Consider the following 17,137-nt stretch of genomic DNA (forward strand, 5'->3'; position numbering starts at 1 on the left):
GTCACAGGTGAGGTGCCAGAAGACTGGAGGTTGGCGAACATGGTGCCACTGTTTAATAAAGGTGGTAAGGACAAGCCAGGGAACTATAGACCAGTGAGCCTGATGTTGATGGTAGGCAAGTTGTTGGAGGGAATCCTGAGGGACAGGATGTTCATTTATTTAGAAAGGCAAGGACTGATTAGAAATAGTCAACATGGCTTTATGTGTGGGAAACCATGTCTCACAAACTTGATTGAATTTTTTGAAGAAGTAACAAAAAAGATTGATGAAGGCAGAGCGGTAGATGTGATCTATATGGACTTCAGTAAGGCGTTCGACAAGGTTCCTCATGGGAGACTGGTGAGCAAGGTTAGATCTCATGGAATACAGGAAGAACTAGCCATTTGGATACAGAACTGGCTCAAAGGTAAAGACAGAGGGTGGTGGTGGAGGGTTGTTTTTCAGACTGGAGGCCTGTGAACAGTGGAGTTCCTCAAGGATCGGTGCTGGGTCCACTACTTTTCATCATTTATATAAATGATTTGGATGTGAGCATAAGAAGTATAGTTAGTAAGTTTGCAGATGACACCAAAATTGGAGCTGTGGTGGACAGCGAAGGTTACCTCAGATTACAACAGGATCTTGATCAGATGGGCCAATGGGCTGAGAAGAGACAGATGGAGTTTGATTTAGATAAATGTGAGGTGCTGCATTTTGGGAAAGCAAATCTGAGCAGGACTTATACACTTAATGGTAAGGTCCTAGGGAGTGTTGATGAACAAAGAGACCTTGGAGTGCAGGTTCATTACTCCTTGAAAGTGGAGTCGCAGGTAGATAGGAATGTAAAGAAGGCGTTTGTTATGCTTTCCTTTATTGGTCAGAGTACTGAGTACAGGATTTGGGAGGTCATGTTGCAGCTGTACAGGACATTGGTTACACCACTATTGGAATACTGCGTGCAATTCTGGTCTCCTTCCAATCAGAAAGATGTTTTGAAACTTGAAAGGGTTCAGAAAAGATTTACAAGGATGTTGCCAGGGTTGGAGGATTTGAGCTACATGAAGAGGTTTAATAGGCTAGGGCTGTTTTCCCTGGAGCATTGGAAGCTGAGGGATGATCTTATAGAGGTTTATAAAATCATGAGGGGCATGGATAGAATAAATAGACAAAGGCTTTTCCCTGGGGTCGGGGCGTCCATAACCATAGGGCATAGGTTTACGGTGAGAGCGGAAAGATATAAAAGAGACCTAAGGGGCAACTTCTTCACGTGGACAGTGGTATGTGTATGGAATGAGCTGCCAGAGGATGTGGCAGAGGCTGGTACAATTGCAACATTTAAGAGGCATATGGGCCAGGTGCTGGCAGGTGGGACTAGATTGGGTTGGGATATCTGGTCAGCACGGATGAGTGAACCGAAGGGTCTGTTTCCATGCTGTATATCTCTATGACTCTACGATGCAAAGATAGAGACAGAGTACAGAGAAAGGTTGAGAAGAGACAGGCCCATACTGCATATAGATCAGGATAATTAATGTCAGGAAACAAAGCAAAACAAAAAGCAAGCACCAGGCAGGATTCACACAAAAGGCCTCCTTAAATCTGGCAAAGATCAAAAGGTGATCAGAGTGTGGTGTGCAGCCACAGTGGTGTGTGAGATGACGCTGACGGCCCGCTTCCTGCCATCATGCGGTTGGAGTGCTCGCGGACTGAGTGCAGGAGGGATGGTGTGCACGTGCGAGCAGCCCGCAACTTCAGTTATAACGACTGTTGCCTTGCGAATAATGTGCCGTAATTCTGGCGAATGTTATCCACCAACAACTGCCAGTGAGGTGAATATTATTAGTATTATTATATATCTGTCGATCCTCTCAGCCCCAAACTACTCTTACCACCTGCTTCATGCCACTCCATGAAAAGTTGTAAACCATCAATACTTTCGTTAATGGGGACTGGAGATGGTTTCAGTATCACCTCTTTGACGCAACGTTTTTACAGGACCTTGAGATCTTGTTTGGACAATCTGAAATTCGGATAATTGATGCTCAGATAACAGAGGTTGTTCTGTGCTTGGTAAACTTCAATCTTTCCTTGCTGAAATTTCCCATCTAATTTCTCTAAATTCATTTCTTGTTTTTTTTTTATTTTCACACTGCCTGTTCACTTCCTCTTCCTCATCTGAATAAGCTTCATTTTTATAAATGGTTGCATTCTCTTTCTGATTCTACCCTTCCCTTACAAACATCAAGTTACACACAATTACCTGTTGCAAGGACATGTTTCCTTACTGGCGTTTAACTATTATATTCAATTCTGTTCAATCAGCCATCCAAAATTTCAAATTTCATTCTCTAGTCTAGCATACTTTATTCAACATTACAGAAAGAGCAAAACTTGACCTTCTCTTGAGATATAAGACAGGGCAAGTGACTGAGGTATCAGTGGGGGAGCACTTTAGGGCCAGTGATCATAATTCTATTGGTTTTAAAATCAGTTATGGAAAAGGATAGACTTGATTGAAAGTTAAAGTTCTAAATTAGAGTAAGGCCAATTTGCGGTATTAGGCAAGAGATTTCAAAAGCTGATTGGGAGAGGCTATTTGCAGGTAAAGGAATGATTGGAAACTTGGAGGCCTTCAAAAATGAGATAAGAGATCTCATAGGCAATATGTTCCTGTTAGTGTGAAGGGGAGAGTGGAGGTGTAGGGAATGCTGGACAACAAGAGAAATTGAAGCTCTGGTCAAGAAGAAAAAAAGGAAACATATGGCAGGGAGAGACAGCAGGGTTTGAGTGAATCCCAAGGAGTTTAAGGGCAGTAGAATTATACTTAAGAGGGAAATCAGTACGGCAAACAGGAGACATGAGATATTTTTGGCAAATAGGGTTAAGAAGAATTCAAAAAGTTTTTTCAATATATTAAAAGGAAAATAAAACAACTAGGGAGAGAATAAGGTTCCTTAAAAATCAACAAAGTCGCCTATTAGTGGAACACAGGAGATAGGTGAGATACTAAACAGATATTTCATCTGTGTTTACGGTGGAGAATGATATGGAAGCCAGAGAATTAGTGATATATTGAAAAGTGGCCATATTACTGAAGAGGTGGTGCAGGATATCTTAAAATGCATACAAGTGGATAAATCCCCTGAACCTGATCAGGCATAACCCAGAACTTTGAGAAGCTACGGAAGTGAGTGCTGGGTCCCTTGCTATCATCAATAATCACGAGAGGTGCTGAACTCTAGAGTTTGGTTAATGTAGTGGCATTATTTAAGAAAGGTGATAAGGACAAGTCTGGGAATATGAACTGGTAAGCCTGATGTCAGTGGTAGGTAAGTTGTTGGAGAGAATTCTGAGAGACAGGAGTTACATGCATTTGGAAAGGTGAGGACTGATTAGGGAACGTCAACTTGGCTTTCTGCATGGGAAATAATATCTCATTAACTCGATTGTCATTTCTTCGAAGAAAAACTCCATACATAACTCAGGCAGCAGTTAAGAGTCAGATATAGGAGCATGGGACTAGAATCACATAGCCAAACTGGTTAAGAACAGTATGTCATTCTGTAAAAGGCTTAGACAAAATAAGACTGCTTCACTGTCCCTCCTACAAAACCCAGCAATCAGTCAGTCATCTTTCAATCTAAGTCGGATCCACTACATTACTAGTCCAATAACAAGTACGCATGAAGTGCTTTGAAATTATGTATTGATTATTCATTGGAAATAGAAACTGGTTGCATATGAAAACCTGGCAGTTATTTCAGACAAAGCAAGAAGAATGATTATTTTTCAAGATCAGAAAAGTCATGAAACAAGAAAACTACATTCTCCTTTGTCTAAGTAGACAGATGAAACGTGTATTTCACAACTTTCTCAACTTAAACCTGCGTACTGTGAGGAAAATAACAAGAGTCTTCAAGAGGCAAGTGGTCTGGGTTGACATGACAAATTAAAGTTCACACAAAAGCAACACTGCTGTTCCTACTCACCCACAGTCCAGCTATTTCCTTTATCTTCAAATTCTACTTTGAAAAACAACTGAAATCGACATCTGCCAACCTCTCCATGCATTGGAAACAGTGTGTTGCACAATAGAACATTTTCCTCCATGTTTCTACTGATTGCCCATAGGGCATATAGGCTAAATTGCCCATAGTCTCCAGGGATGTGCAGACTGGGTGCGTTACTCATGGGAAATGCAGGGTTACAGGGATAGGATAATGGCGTGGGCCTAGGTGGGATGCTTTTCAGAGGGTCAATGTGTACTCGATGGGCTGAATGGCCTGCTCCCACACCGTAGGGATTCTATGATTCTTTTGCCATTCATCTTTTATCAATATTCCATAGTTTGCAACTCTGCTGTCAATAGATGCTGAAATTTCTAGCCCCTGGAAGCCTTGTTGCAAAAACCTTTTCTATACACTCTCTAACACCTTCACTTTCTTCTTAAAGGATACTTCAGCTGAGACCTAGTGCCTCTATTTATAAAGCTCAGGATCCATTTTACTATGCCTTATTACTATTTCCTCAATCTGCCCTGCCACTTTCAATAATTTGCTCAGACATGCACGTTGGATGTATGTTCCCATATTCTTTACACATTTTGGATCATAACATCTTAGCTCATTCTTCCTATCAAAATATATCCCTTCCCAAGTCAGCTTCGTTTGTTACTTTTCTGCCCATTCCACCAGTCTATGCGCCATATCCTCTGAATGTTTATCATTGTTCTCCTAACAGCTAATAATTTCAAGTTGTCTCATTTGAAAATTTTAAAAATGTGCCCTCTGCAAAGTCTATAGTCATTAGTCTGCATTGTGAAAAGCAGTCATCCAAGAATCAATCCCTATGAAGCCCCACTATACCTGGGATAAGCAGGAATATGGTGTTAAGGACACAATCAGATCAGTCATAATTTTATTGAGCGAGGAAGGCCCAATGGGCTGAATGGCCTACTCCTGCTCCTTTTTTTAGAATATTATGCTTGCTATGTTCAGCCAACTTGATCAATTCTGCTACTGTTCCTTCTACTCCATGGACTTAAATTTTGCTGGTAAGCCTATTATGCAACTTGTCACAAGCCTTTTTGGAAGTCCACCACTTCAACCATATTAACCTAAGTAATTCCTTTTGTTATTCCATCAAAAATCTAATTAAATATGATTTGCTCTTGAATTTACACTGCCCTTCCTCCATAAATCCATCCTTGTTCAACACACTGGAGTTTTGTCCCAGATTATGTCTAAAAGCTTTCGTAACAGAGGCTAAACTCACTGCCCTGTAGTTGCTAGGTTTATCATTACATTGTTCCCTGAACAAGGTTGCAATATTTACAATTCTCCAGGCCTTTGTCGCCATTCCTACACCCAAGAATGAATGATTATGACCAAAGTCTCTGCAATTTCCTCTTACTCCTCTCAAGACTGCAAATGAATGCAAAACCATCACAGTGCCTAAGTAAGTAAACCCAAGCAAAGCTAGGTATGTAAACCTAAGCAGAACTAGGTAAGTCCTTTCAATAACTTCCCTTCATCAATTTTTAGTTGAATGGGCTATCACTTCATTCACTAGCTTCAGCAACATCTTCCTTGGTGTGGTGTAAAATTCCAAGCAGTGGAATGTGGTGAAACTAAGTCCTTTCAATAACTTCCCTTCATCAATTTTTAGTTGAATGGGCTATCACTTCATTCACTAGCTTCAGCAACATCTTCCTTGGTAAAAAATCAAATTCAATGTACTCATATAGTTTCTCAGTCAAGTCCTTTGCCTCCACAGATAGATATTCTTTTTGGACCCTAAATCAGCCCATCCCCCCACACTTGTACTTATTTCCTCAAGTTTAACTTTCACTTTCCCACTGAATAGAAACTGTTCAGTCCTGTTCTTACTTGTATTATCAACCCTGATTCAGCCATTTGCAATCCTTATTTGTCTCATCCTACTTTCTCATCCTACTCTTTCATCAACCAGGCAATTCTAGTCTAACTAGCTCCACCTTGTGAGAACATACTCTGACCATTTACTTAAACCACCTCCTCTTTAAAGGCAGCCCACTTTTCCATTAGAGCTTTGCCTGTCAAACTTTGATATGAATTTATCCAAGCCAACTCTGTTTTCACCTCATTGAAAGTGACTCTGCTTCAAGTATCAGTCATTAAAATTTAGCCAAAGAAAACGGTAAAAAAGCTATACCTCCAAAGTATACTTCAGTGTTTTACAGCCATGTAAGTATCTCATTGTCAGAAATCTGGTAGCCAATTCGCAAAGAGCAAACCTTACAAATTGCAACAAGATAAATGATCGATTAACTAGTTTTTATTGACTTTGTTGTAATATAGATTTTAGTCACGACAAAGAGAAGAACTCATGTGCTATTCTTTGCATTGTGCAGCAAGCTTTTTACTTTTGCCCAAGAGAACAGATGGGGCATTGATTTAACATCTTGTCTGAAAGACAGAACCTCAGGCAGTTCAGCACTGCAGTGGATTGTCAGCTTAGACTATATGCTCAAATCTGGAGTGGGACTTCAACAGAATCAACAGACTTAGAATTAAGTAGTACCACTGAGCCACAGGCGACATAGCTCTGCTGAGAAATACGAAAGCTCTGCAGCTCCATTTCCAGGTATGATAAGTATCGTGATGCTTCAGCGCTCAGTTTAGAATGGGAAATCATTAAAAGTAGTCCCTCCATACATTGCCAATAGTGGCAAACTCATGGCCAAATGTTTATGTAGAATACATCTCCTGTGGGATTTTCAATCTCTGAAATGGAACATGTAACCTACATTCCAGTGTTGACTAGGTGTTTGATATTTTCTGTTTTCTTCACCTAATGCAGTAAATCCTCATCTTGATACTTGAGCAAAACCTTGAGAAAAAAAAAGAAACTACATCGAAGAACAAGGCAGAGACTGGTGGAGTGGCTATGGATGGCCATGGTTCTAAGTAGTGAGAAGTCAAGAATGCGAATCTATGTTATTCAATGCCCCCAACATAACAGCCTAAGCTTTTCTTTCCTATATTAATTATACAACTAAAGTTGTTTTCACCTCATAACTTGACTGGTACTTTCCAAGTGTTTGTTTTTCCTTCTTGGTTGAGACTGTGTCTTTCAATTAGACCAGAGTTATCTTTCATGATTATCCATCTAAAATGAAAATTCTTTGTAGCCTAAATAAACATTTTTAAGCAACACACATATAAATATCATATTGGACACAATGCTAATTCAAAATGATGCAACAGATTGAAACTTTCCCATTTGTAAATTCACTCATGGAATTACAAAATCATTCCACAGATATACAATATCTGGATTAATCATTCAGTTGTTACAATTTAGTTGCAAAGCCACCAAAATATTGAAATAAGCCGCATTTTGACTACTGTTGTTTCCACTCAAACAGCATATTTACCAACTTACTCCAAAAACAAACATTTTTCAAAAGTCTATACTATTGTGCAATGACTGCAAACACTCAGTACAGACATAATATTTGGCTGATGATGCTTCACAAACAAAAGTAAAATGATAATCAGCAAGGGAATAGGTTTGGAGTCAGAAATCAGTTTTAAAATTTTTAATCAATCCACAGACTAAAACTTGGCCATTTAGTTGCATATGATTACAAAATCCTGTGTGCAATATGGAGTTTTATTCCATAAATACCAACAGTATCTTGACCTACCTAATTCCCCTTTGAAATGCTATCTGCTTCTGGATCTAGTTGTCTAAAAATATTGTGAACAAGTGGTGAACACAGTGCCAAATCCTCTAGAAGCTGCATTAAAATTCTTAAAGCCCCATGAAATATCAAAACATAACAGAAGTAAAACACGGAAAAAAATTATAGACCAGAGAAAGCAGGTAGAAGAAATCACATGTACGGGAAGGAACAAAGAAATCAGAAGTATGAAGAAAACATGGATACATTGGAGAATTTTGTCAACTGATTTGACATACAATCAACAAGATGATTTTAATCACAGTCTTGGTCGCCTTCACTGCTTCCCTCTGATTCTCAGTGCTGTTTGCCAGGTAAGGGTGTAGTGTCTTATCTTGTCCCACCCTGGTCCCTTCTTCTGGTGTCTCTCTCTGTGCACTGCATCCAAGTGTCAACTACTGTCACGCCACGTGCACGGACTGGCTGTGCTCTCATCTTCAACCAAAACCTGTGCGAACAGAGACCCCCAATTCTGATTCTCTGAGAAGACTGCACTCCTTGATACCTATGCATCATATGCACTTGCCCTAACTAAGAATCTGATGGGTTTATTCTGATAGCATTCTTTTTCTCCACATATCAATTGATTACATTTGCGAGCACCAGAGGTAGAACATAGCACCACCGAGGGGAGGGAGGTTTTCAAAATTTGGCCGGTGCTGCTGAAGCTCCCTTCCTAATAAAAAAGGGCAAAATAGATTGTTGCAATAAATTCGAACAAATTTTTGTTTAAAAATTACATGGAATCAAAGTCCTCAAAAGTGAAAATGAAAACCTGTAATGTTCTTCCACTGATAACTGTTAGTGCACTGAAATGTCATGTTTGGTAGTGATTAACTTTCATGGCAAAGGACAGAATTTAAACAACAACACATTTATTTTCAGGGGGTCTTCTTTCCTTCCCATGTTTTATTTAGTGTTAAGTCAAACAACATATACAATTTTATTTTGGCAATAGCCGAATGAAGAAGTGGAGCCAGAATCAGTCATGTCCACAATAGGTTAATGAAACATTCACTTAGTATCTTTTCTATTGTCTAATATTACTGGGAAAACACAACAATAAGAACACACTACAGTATAGCACAAGGGGAATCAATGGATTCCTTAGTCAATTGATGCTTTTCCTTATACCCTTTACATAGAGATAAGAGGTACAGTTTTCATTTCATTAGGACCTTCATTCACACTAGACTTTTTCTGTTAATCATCAGGATGCCAAAATTGCAAAACTTACATTGGAAAAAAATCTTATTTTATTTATCCAACTTTGTTCAGAATTTATAAATAATGGTAACAAATAGTAACAATATTTTGTAATGGTAAAAATTTTAACATTGAATCCTAGAACAAAAACTCCAATATCATTTTCACACTTTTGCAAATCAAATTAATTACTTGACCTGTATTCTCTACTCATAATTTTGGTTTCTAATAGTTTAGAACTTGGAAAATATTGAGTTAGTCCCATTACCACATGAAATGAACCAAAGTACTCTGACTTGAAAATAACTTTCATGGATATATTAAAAACAATTCTTAGAAAAAGTTAATGCTATTGCTAAAGACAAAAGAAAAAAAATCAACAACTTCCCCATTACTACGGTTTCTGAAACCAAACGCCATAAGATTTTTGAGTTTTTACATCTTCACTAGTCATTCTTACTCAGCAATCTGAAAAAAAACACTCTGCCTTTGAGGTGCCACTGTACTCTTCATGTTGGCCGTTACCCATCTGCCTCAGTACCACACTGGCTGGTGTCTCACAAAATCATTAACTTTTGGCCTCTGGTCTTCATACCCACTGTGCTTGGCCTATAAAAACTGCTGCCAAGATACACTTCACTGCAAACTTGTTAAATTCCATTAGAAATTCATTTTGAATATGTTGATGAAAATGACCTCAAAGCACATCTTCAGTTAATACATCCCTTCTACAAATCACAGTTTTTAAATGTCTGCACTCTTACCGTTCCTCCAACGATTCTTCCCAGAGGGTACCATGCTCTTTCATCAAACCAGTTTAGAAAATCATAGAACCCATGGGATGCAAGATAATGTGTAGAGCGATAGTTAAACCTGTAAAACACAGTTAACAAACAATTATTTATATTAATTAATGACTTAACAATTCCCCATGATGGTGAGCCTATATCACAGCTTTGAAATGCATAAAGTAGGAGAATGCAAGCAGATGCAACTGCAAATTCTGCAAACATCTAGATCACTGGCAATCATACAGAATCTTCACCAATGAGACTACAGCACATAAACTTCTCTGTATCTATATCAAATCACAGAGAATGCCTGAAGTGAGATTTAACCTTGAAATCTTAGTATTTGACAATAATAAATTAAATAATACATGGTTTTTCTGCTGCTAAAAACCCTTCCACTATAGGTGTCAAAAGTATCACCAAGACAGACTCTCTGGATATTATCTCATCACTATGTGTAAATTTGCTGTCCCCTTCCTGTGCTCTATCAGTGACACTTTCAAAAACAAATTGGCTAGCTGAAAGAAGACAGACGGTGGTGGCTGATGGGAAATATTCATCCTGGAGCTCAGTTACTCATGATGTACCGCAGGATCTTTTTTGGGTCCACTGTTTGTCATTTTTATAAATGACCTGGGCGAGGGCATAGAAGGATGGATTAGTAAATTTGCGGATGACACTAAAGTCGGTAGAGTTGTGGATAGTTGTGGATAGAATGTTGTAGGTTAGAGGGACATAGATAAGCTGCAAAGCTGGGCTGACAGGTGGCAAATGGAGTTTAATGTGGAAAAGTGAGGTGATTCACTTTGGAAGGAGTGACAGGAATGCAGAATACTGGGCTAATGGTAAGATTCTTGGTAGTGTAGATGAGCAGAGAGATCTCAGTATCCAGGTACATAGATCCTTGAAAGTTACCAACCAGGTTAATAGGGTGTTAAGGCGGCATACGGTGTGTTAGCTTTATTGATAGAGGTATTGAGTTTCGGAACCACGAGATAAGCTGCAGCTGTACAAAACTCCGGTGCGGTTGCACCTGAAGTATTGTCACAGTTCTGGTCACTGCATTATAGGAAGGATGTGGAAGCTTTGGAAAGGGTGCAGAGGAGATTTACTAGGATGTTGTCTGGTATGAAGGGAAGGTCTTACGAGGAAAGGCTGAGGGATCGGAGGTTGTTTTCGTTAGAGAGAAGGTTGAGAGGTGACTTAATTGAGACACAAAGATAATCAAAGGGTTCAATAGGGTGGATAGTGAGAGCTTTTTTCCTTGGATGACAATAGCTAGCACAAGAGGATATAGCTTTAAATTGAGGGGTGATAGATATAGGACAGATGCCAGAAGTAGTTACTTTACTCATAGTAGAGGCGTGGAATACACTGCCCCCAACAGTAGTAGATTTACCAACTTTAGGGCATTTAAGTGGTCATTGGATAGGCATTTGGACGAGAATGGTATAGTGTAGGTTAGAAGGGCTTCAGATTGGTTCCACAAGTCGGCACAACATCAAGAGCCAAAGGGCCTGTACCGCACTGTAATGTCCTCTGTTCGAAGTGACACTGTCACCATTACAAACTTATTTTCTCCATCTCGCTCACCAGCAGATCAAATCCCAACTTCATGTCTCTGAAATCTGGAATGAACAGTTATTCTACATTAAATACTGTCATGCAAGAAAAAATTGCAGACCGACAGCTCACTCCTACCAACTATAGTACTAATTCCCCATCTTTGATTAATGTATTATTTGGCAGAATGATCAGAAAACTGGACAAAGCTAGAACAAAATTACCTGTGGAGTCGGGGAGCCTAAACATGAAACTTCAGAGATCAAACATTAAGATGTTCCATCTCTATGTATGCCACAAACTGTGTCAAAACAGCACAAATTAGCAATGAAAATGCAAATACCTAAATTCAGTAAAACAGGTGCAGTTGACATTGACCAGGTGTTATTGAAATTCATGTAAACAGACTTTTGCTCTAATAAGTAGTTGTAATTAAACTTTTGCATTTTCATACTAACTTGTTTTTCTCTTAGCAGGCACAGTTGCTATGTTACCAATGGACCTTGCACATTCGAAAATTCTCTTGGGATTAAGTGGCAAAATAGGGACCCTCAAATTGGATGAAGCCTAAACAATTGGAAAGATAATTTACTCCAATTTTGATAGTCCTTACTTGTCGCCAAATGGGATGGTGAGGGGAACATTCATGCATGGACTTTTGAAAGTAATCAAATGCAGTTTCATGCATGCACTTCTTCAAGAATATGTATGTTTAAAATGTACAATCATTCCAGGATGCATTAACTGAGTGACAAAAAGAAAATACATTCTATAAATGACTGAATCAAGTCACTTGAATGAGAATTCTAAAAGTGAATACTTAATCAGATACAACATTGAATTCAAAACTTCTCAGCTTAGAATACTTCGCTACAATGGAATTTGCTGTAATTGTGACCATCTTCAAGAAAACGGATAAGATCAATTGCAAAAACCACAGCAGGACTCACTGCTATTTGTAATCAGGGACATCACTGGAACAATTTTCTACTGCCTCCTTCCAACTGTTGCGACTCCAGGAGGAGCTCTTTAATGTGACTCCATCTACCAAGGGGAACAATGGACATGATCCTCAAAAAAAATTCCCCCCCAAAAAAACTACAGAGAGCAGCAACCTCTATTACATGGCTTTCTTCGACCTCACAAAGACCTCGGACTCTTTCAACCAGACTCTTTCCTCCCAAATTTGGTTGATTGCAGAAATTTACCAACATCCTCTACCTGCTTCGTTACAATAATGCAAGCCACTGCTCTCATCAAAAGATCCACTACAGACCTATTATGAATATAAATTATGTACCTGAAACAACACTTCTCCATCTTTCTTTGATGCAACATTTCACCTCACACACATGAAGCTCCCCTGCGGACTGGAGTGAAGCTTTCCCAAAGGAGGAGTAATAATCGACTGAACCTATATCATCTCCAGTCCTGACACAGAGCTGCAGATATATATAAAATACATGCATGTTGAGAAGCCTAGATTTAAACCATCGTTGATTCATTCAGGGAAGCATAAAAATATGAACTATAGGCTATTCATTTGGAAAACAAAGTCCTATACCAACCTCCTGCTTTTAAAATTAACTTATAGGTTATGAGCATCGCTGGCTGGGCCAGCATTAATTGCTAGCTGTTCTCGAGGTGGTGAGCCACCTTCTTGAACTGCTGCAATCCATTTGGTGTAGGTACACCCATGATATTATTAGGGACGGAGGGTGATCCAGTATTTTACCCATCAACACTGAAGGAATGGCAATATACTTGTAAGTCAGGATGGTGAGTGACTTGGAGGGAACTTGCAGATGGTGACGTTCCCATGCATTTGCTATCCTTTCCCTTCTAGACAGTTGTGGTCATGGGTTTGAAAGATATATCAGGAACCTTGTTGAATTTCTACAATGCATCTTGTAGATGGTACACACTCTGCTACTAAATGTTAGTGGTGCAAGGAGTGAATGTTTTTTGTGGATGTGGTGCCAATATACTGCATTACTTTGTCCTGGTTGGTGGAGCTGCACTCATCCAAGCAAAGGAGTATTCTGTAACACTCCTGAACGATACTTTGCAGATGGTGGACAGACTTTGGGGAATCAGATGACGAGCTACTTGCTGCAGAACTCCTAGCTTCTGGCTCTTCCTTGCAACTGCAGTATTTATGTGGCTACTTTAGTACATTTTCTGGTCAATGGTCACCCCAGGATTTTGATAGCTGGGCATAATCCTAATGAATGTTAAAGGGGCAATGATTAGATTATTTCTTGTTGGAGATGGTCATTACTTGGCATTGTCTGGAAGGAAGACTGCTTATTGCCCAGGTTTTGCTGTATTTGAACATAGAATGCTTGAGTGTCAGAGCCGTTGCAAATGCTTAATGTGTAATCAGTGAACATCAACATTCTGATCTTATGACCGGGGAAATCATTGATGAAGCAGTCGCAGATGGCTACTCGAAGGACACTACCCTCATAAAATCCTGACTCTCCCACCACACACATGAAATCAATTCTTTTAAGTGTCTGTCCTAACTGGAAGGTTGCTCCCATTGATGGGAAAACACAACATTGCCTCCCAAGTGCTAGCACAGACTATAGCTGTATAATAAAAAGAGTATTTGATGACAAAGACTTGAAAGCGAGCACCAAATTCTATCTGCAGTGTTAAATGCCCTGCAGCCTATGAAAACATCTAATTTATAGCAAACACCTCAAGCCCTAAAGGAATATTACCAATGATGCCTCCACAAAATTGTGAAAATCCAATGGCAGGATAGAAAGTTCAACGGCAGGATAGAAAGTTCAACACCAGTATCCCCTTCCAGGCCAACATCCCCAGCATCCAGGCACTGATTATGGTCAATGATTTGAAAAGACTCCCAAAGTATGCTTTCTACTATGAGCTTTGTCAAGGCAAGCAGTTATCATGAGAGCTGAGGAAATGCTTCAAGATGTCCTCAACGTCTCCCTGAAAGAATGCCTCATCTGCACAAACTTGTGGGAATCTCTTTCCCAAGACTGCCCAAATTGGAGAAGCAAAGGTACAAATCATTTCAGATATCTGACTGACCCTGGAAAGAAATTTAACATCCTTAACCAGTTTGGACCAGACCCACTGCAATTTATGTTTGACTATCAACTGCCCAGCACATTATTCACGTCAAGGGCAATTAATGATGGGCAACAAATGCTGACCTTGCCAGCAAAGCCCATATCCCATGAAAGAAAAAATAAGTTAAAACAGACGATGTCCATGAAATCTGACCATTTATTCCTTGATTGCATTCAGCTATCAGATGCAAACCTGCCTTTTCAACTAAGGAGAAAAGCAGTTCCCAACTAGACATTTCATATGCCACCACTAGAAACAAAAAAAAGGGTGGGATGTCAAATGGTATTGGAATATCTTGCTGCTGTGAGAAAACTAAATCTCTAATTCTAAGATTACAAGTAGTGCAAGAACATACTCCTGAAAGTTTATTATATTTTAGAACTAAATTTTATGTTGCATATTTCCAGTAAACATTATTTCTATGATTGCCAATTTGGGCTTCATACTAAGACTAGTAATTTTCTACTTTTGTGCTAAGTTTTTAAAAACTCATTCATTTGTAAAATACTTGTGTCAATCTGGGATTAATAAATCAATATAGATTTTACAAGTTAATGCCATCGGTCAAGAGAACTCCATTCAGAGACCAGCCTGATCAATATGAAGAATGCAGAAGTAACAAAATTGGCATGGTTACAGTGGCAGAATTGATTTCAAAGAAAACCAACAAAACAACTGAACATTTCGGCAAAAATACTAAATAAATGCATGGCAAAGTTTGAAATGCTGACTGAAATGACCTAAAAGAAAACTTGTGCATTTGCTGAAAGACATATTGCCAAGGATAAACAGTTCGACTCAGCTCTAATACCAAATGCAAAGAATTTCATAAAATAAAGACCATACAATCTGTCTCAAATACCACTTCCTATTGCTCTTCATCATCCCACCCCACTCTCCACTAGTACAAAGTACATTCTAATTCACTGACTTCTCATTTATTGTTTTGTAACAATTACCTTGTGGCTTCTCAACTCTAACTAATTTGTGCAGAGACACGCTATCAGACCATCAAGTCTGCACCATCTCTCCAAAGAGCACCCCACTCTATTCGTGTAACCACACATTTACCATGTGTCTATCTCACCTAGCCTGCACAATGCTGGACATAACAGGGAAATGTAACATGGCAATTCACCTAACTTGCAAATCTTTGGATTACAGGAGAAAACCAGAGCACCTGGAGAAAACCCATTCAAACTCTACACAGATAGTCATCCCAAGCTGGAAACGAACCCCGGTTCCTGGACTGTGACGTAGCAGTGCTAACTACCGAGGGTCGCTCTGGCGAACATAAAATATTCCATTACATTAATTTGAAGAGTTGCAGTGGAGGCGTCCACGGTTTCCTGCCCAATTATATATCAACAAGTCAACATTAGAATCAACGAATTGTCACATTATTATTTTCAGAAGTTTGATTACAGAGAGTTCAGTCCCACATTTCCTGTGTTACAACTGCAAAAATACATTTGCTATAGAACATCTTGGAACACCGAGTAGTCATGAAGGGTACTAGACAATACATTTTTCTACTTGGTGTTTACCATGGTTAATCGCTGTTTTCCTTAGTCATTCTTCTGCTTCAGAAAAATGTGCCCTTCACTCTTTTGTTGTCTTCAACATGGCCTAATCTCCCTTTTCTCCCCCACTATCTCTCAATGCATCATCACCTCCTAACCATGTTTCGCTGTCCAAAAACTCCTTCGATCCTGCACGAGAATCCGATCAAAATCATAAATAACTTATTTCAGTGCAAGTCTTGCTGCCTTCTCCATCTCCATTAGTCAAAAACCGATAATCCATGTTGTAACTCCATAGGATTCTGCTTCCAAAACAGCTATCTAGCAATGACTCTTCATGCCCCAGCTGTCACACCTGAAATCCTCCCTCCCTTCTCTGGACTGCACCCAAAATGACACATGAAAACACAGGGGAAAGTTCAATTTGCATGCTGCCAATACTTAGCTCAATTTTTCTCTTTACCTCAACTCCAACATCTATAACCAGTTAGCCTTACTGACGTTACATTTTAAACTTCTTTCAATGAAAGATTATGGTGAAAAAAGTTCAAATACTACATACCAGCCAGTGTTCATTTCCTACTTAAGCTGAATAAAGTCAAGCATAAAACTTGGCTGAATGGCAAAATCCACATGATGCTAATGCTAAAGATAATTATCTCCACTTGTTATCTCTTTCCCATTTCCCAACCTCCATAACGGACTTCACCCTTTCATATCTTGTTCGACAGCAAAGCTAATCACAGACTTACACTGACTTACCACCTCTCTCCCATTACTGTACACCAATTAAAATCCACAACCTCATCTTCACATTCTGCCCACAGTATTGTATGCCCCTGCAACTTTTCCCCGTCTCCTATAACCTTCCATTTGGCCATCTCTCCACTACAGCAAACAGTCCTTTGTACTACCATGGAGAGACCTTGAATCCCGACACCAAAGTTCTGGTATCGGGTATTGCAAACTGCTTCATCTCTCATTTCCTTCCTTTTTCCAAAATTCTTTAAAATTATTTTTGTTTTCAATTAATTTTTCTTGGTATTTCTTCCAACTGTGGCTTGGTATCTTCTTGACTCACATAAAAAGGTATCTTGTAAACTTTCGCAATGATCTAGAATTCGTTACCTGATAAGAGTGCCGCAATCAAGTTCTGTACAAAATTTCAAAACACAGCTGAACATGCATTTTGTACAGAACTATGTAATTTGCAAGGCTTTGAAGAACAAAACAGAGTGCAT

General features: G+C 39.2%; 1 protein-coding gene across 1 annotated transcript in view; it reads right to left on the bottom strand.

The window, feature by feature from the left end:
* Nucleotides 1–9,805, bottom strand: part of stt3b (STT3 oligosaccharyltransferase complex catalytic subunit B) — a 75,313-nt gene extending 65,508 nt beyond the window's left edge. Inside the window, exon 1 of the mRNA XM_043719214.1 lies at nucleotides 9,676–9,805. The gene's annotated coding sequence lies outside the window, so the exon portion shown is untranslated. The remainder of the gene's footprint in view (nucleotides 1–9,675) is intronic.
* Between the last annotated feature and the right edge of the window lie 7,332 nt (nucleotides 9,806–17,137).

The sequence above is a fragment of the Chiloscyllium plagiosum genome, chromosome 29, assembly GCF_004010195.1.
Source record: "Chiloscyllium plagiosum isolate BGI_BamShark_2017 chromosome 29, ASM401019v2, whole genome shotgun sequence".
In the NCBI taxonomy this organism is placed as follows: Eukaryota; Metazoa; Chordata; class Chondrichthyes; order Orectolobiformes; family Hemiscylliidae; genus Chiloscyllium; species Chiloscyllium plagiosum.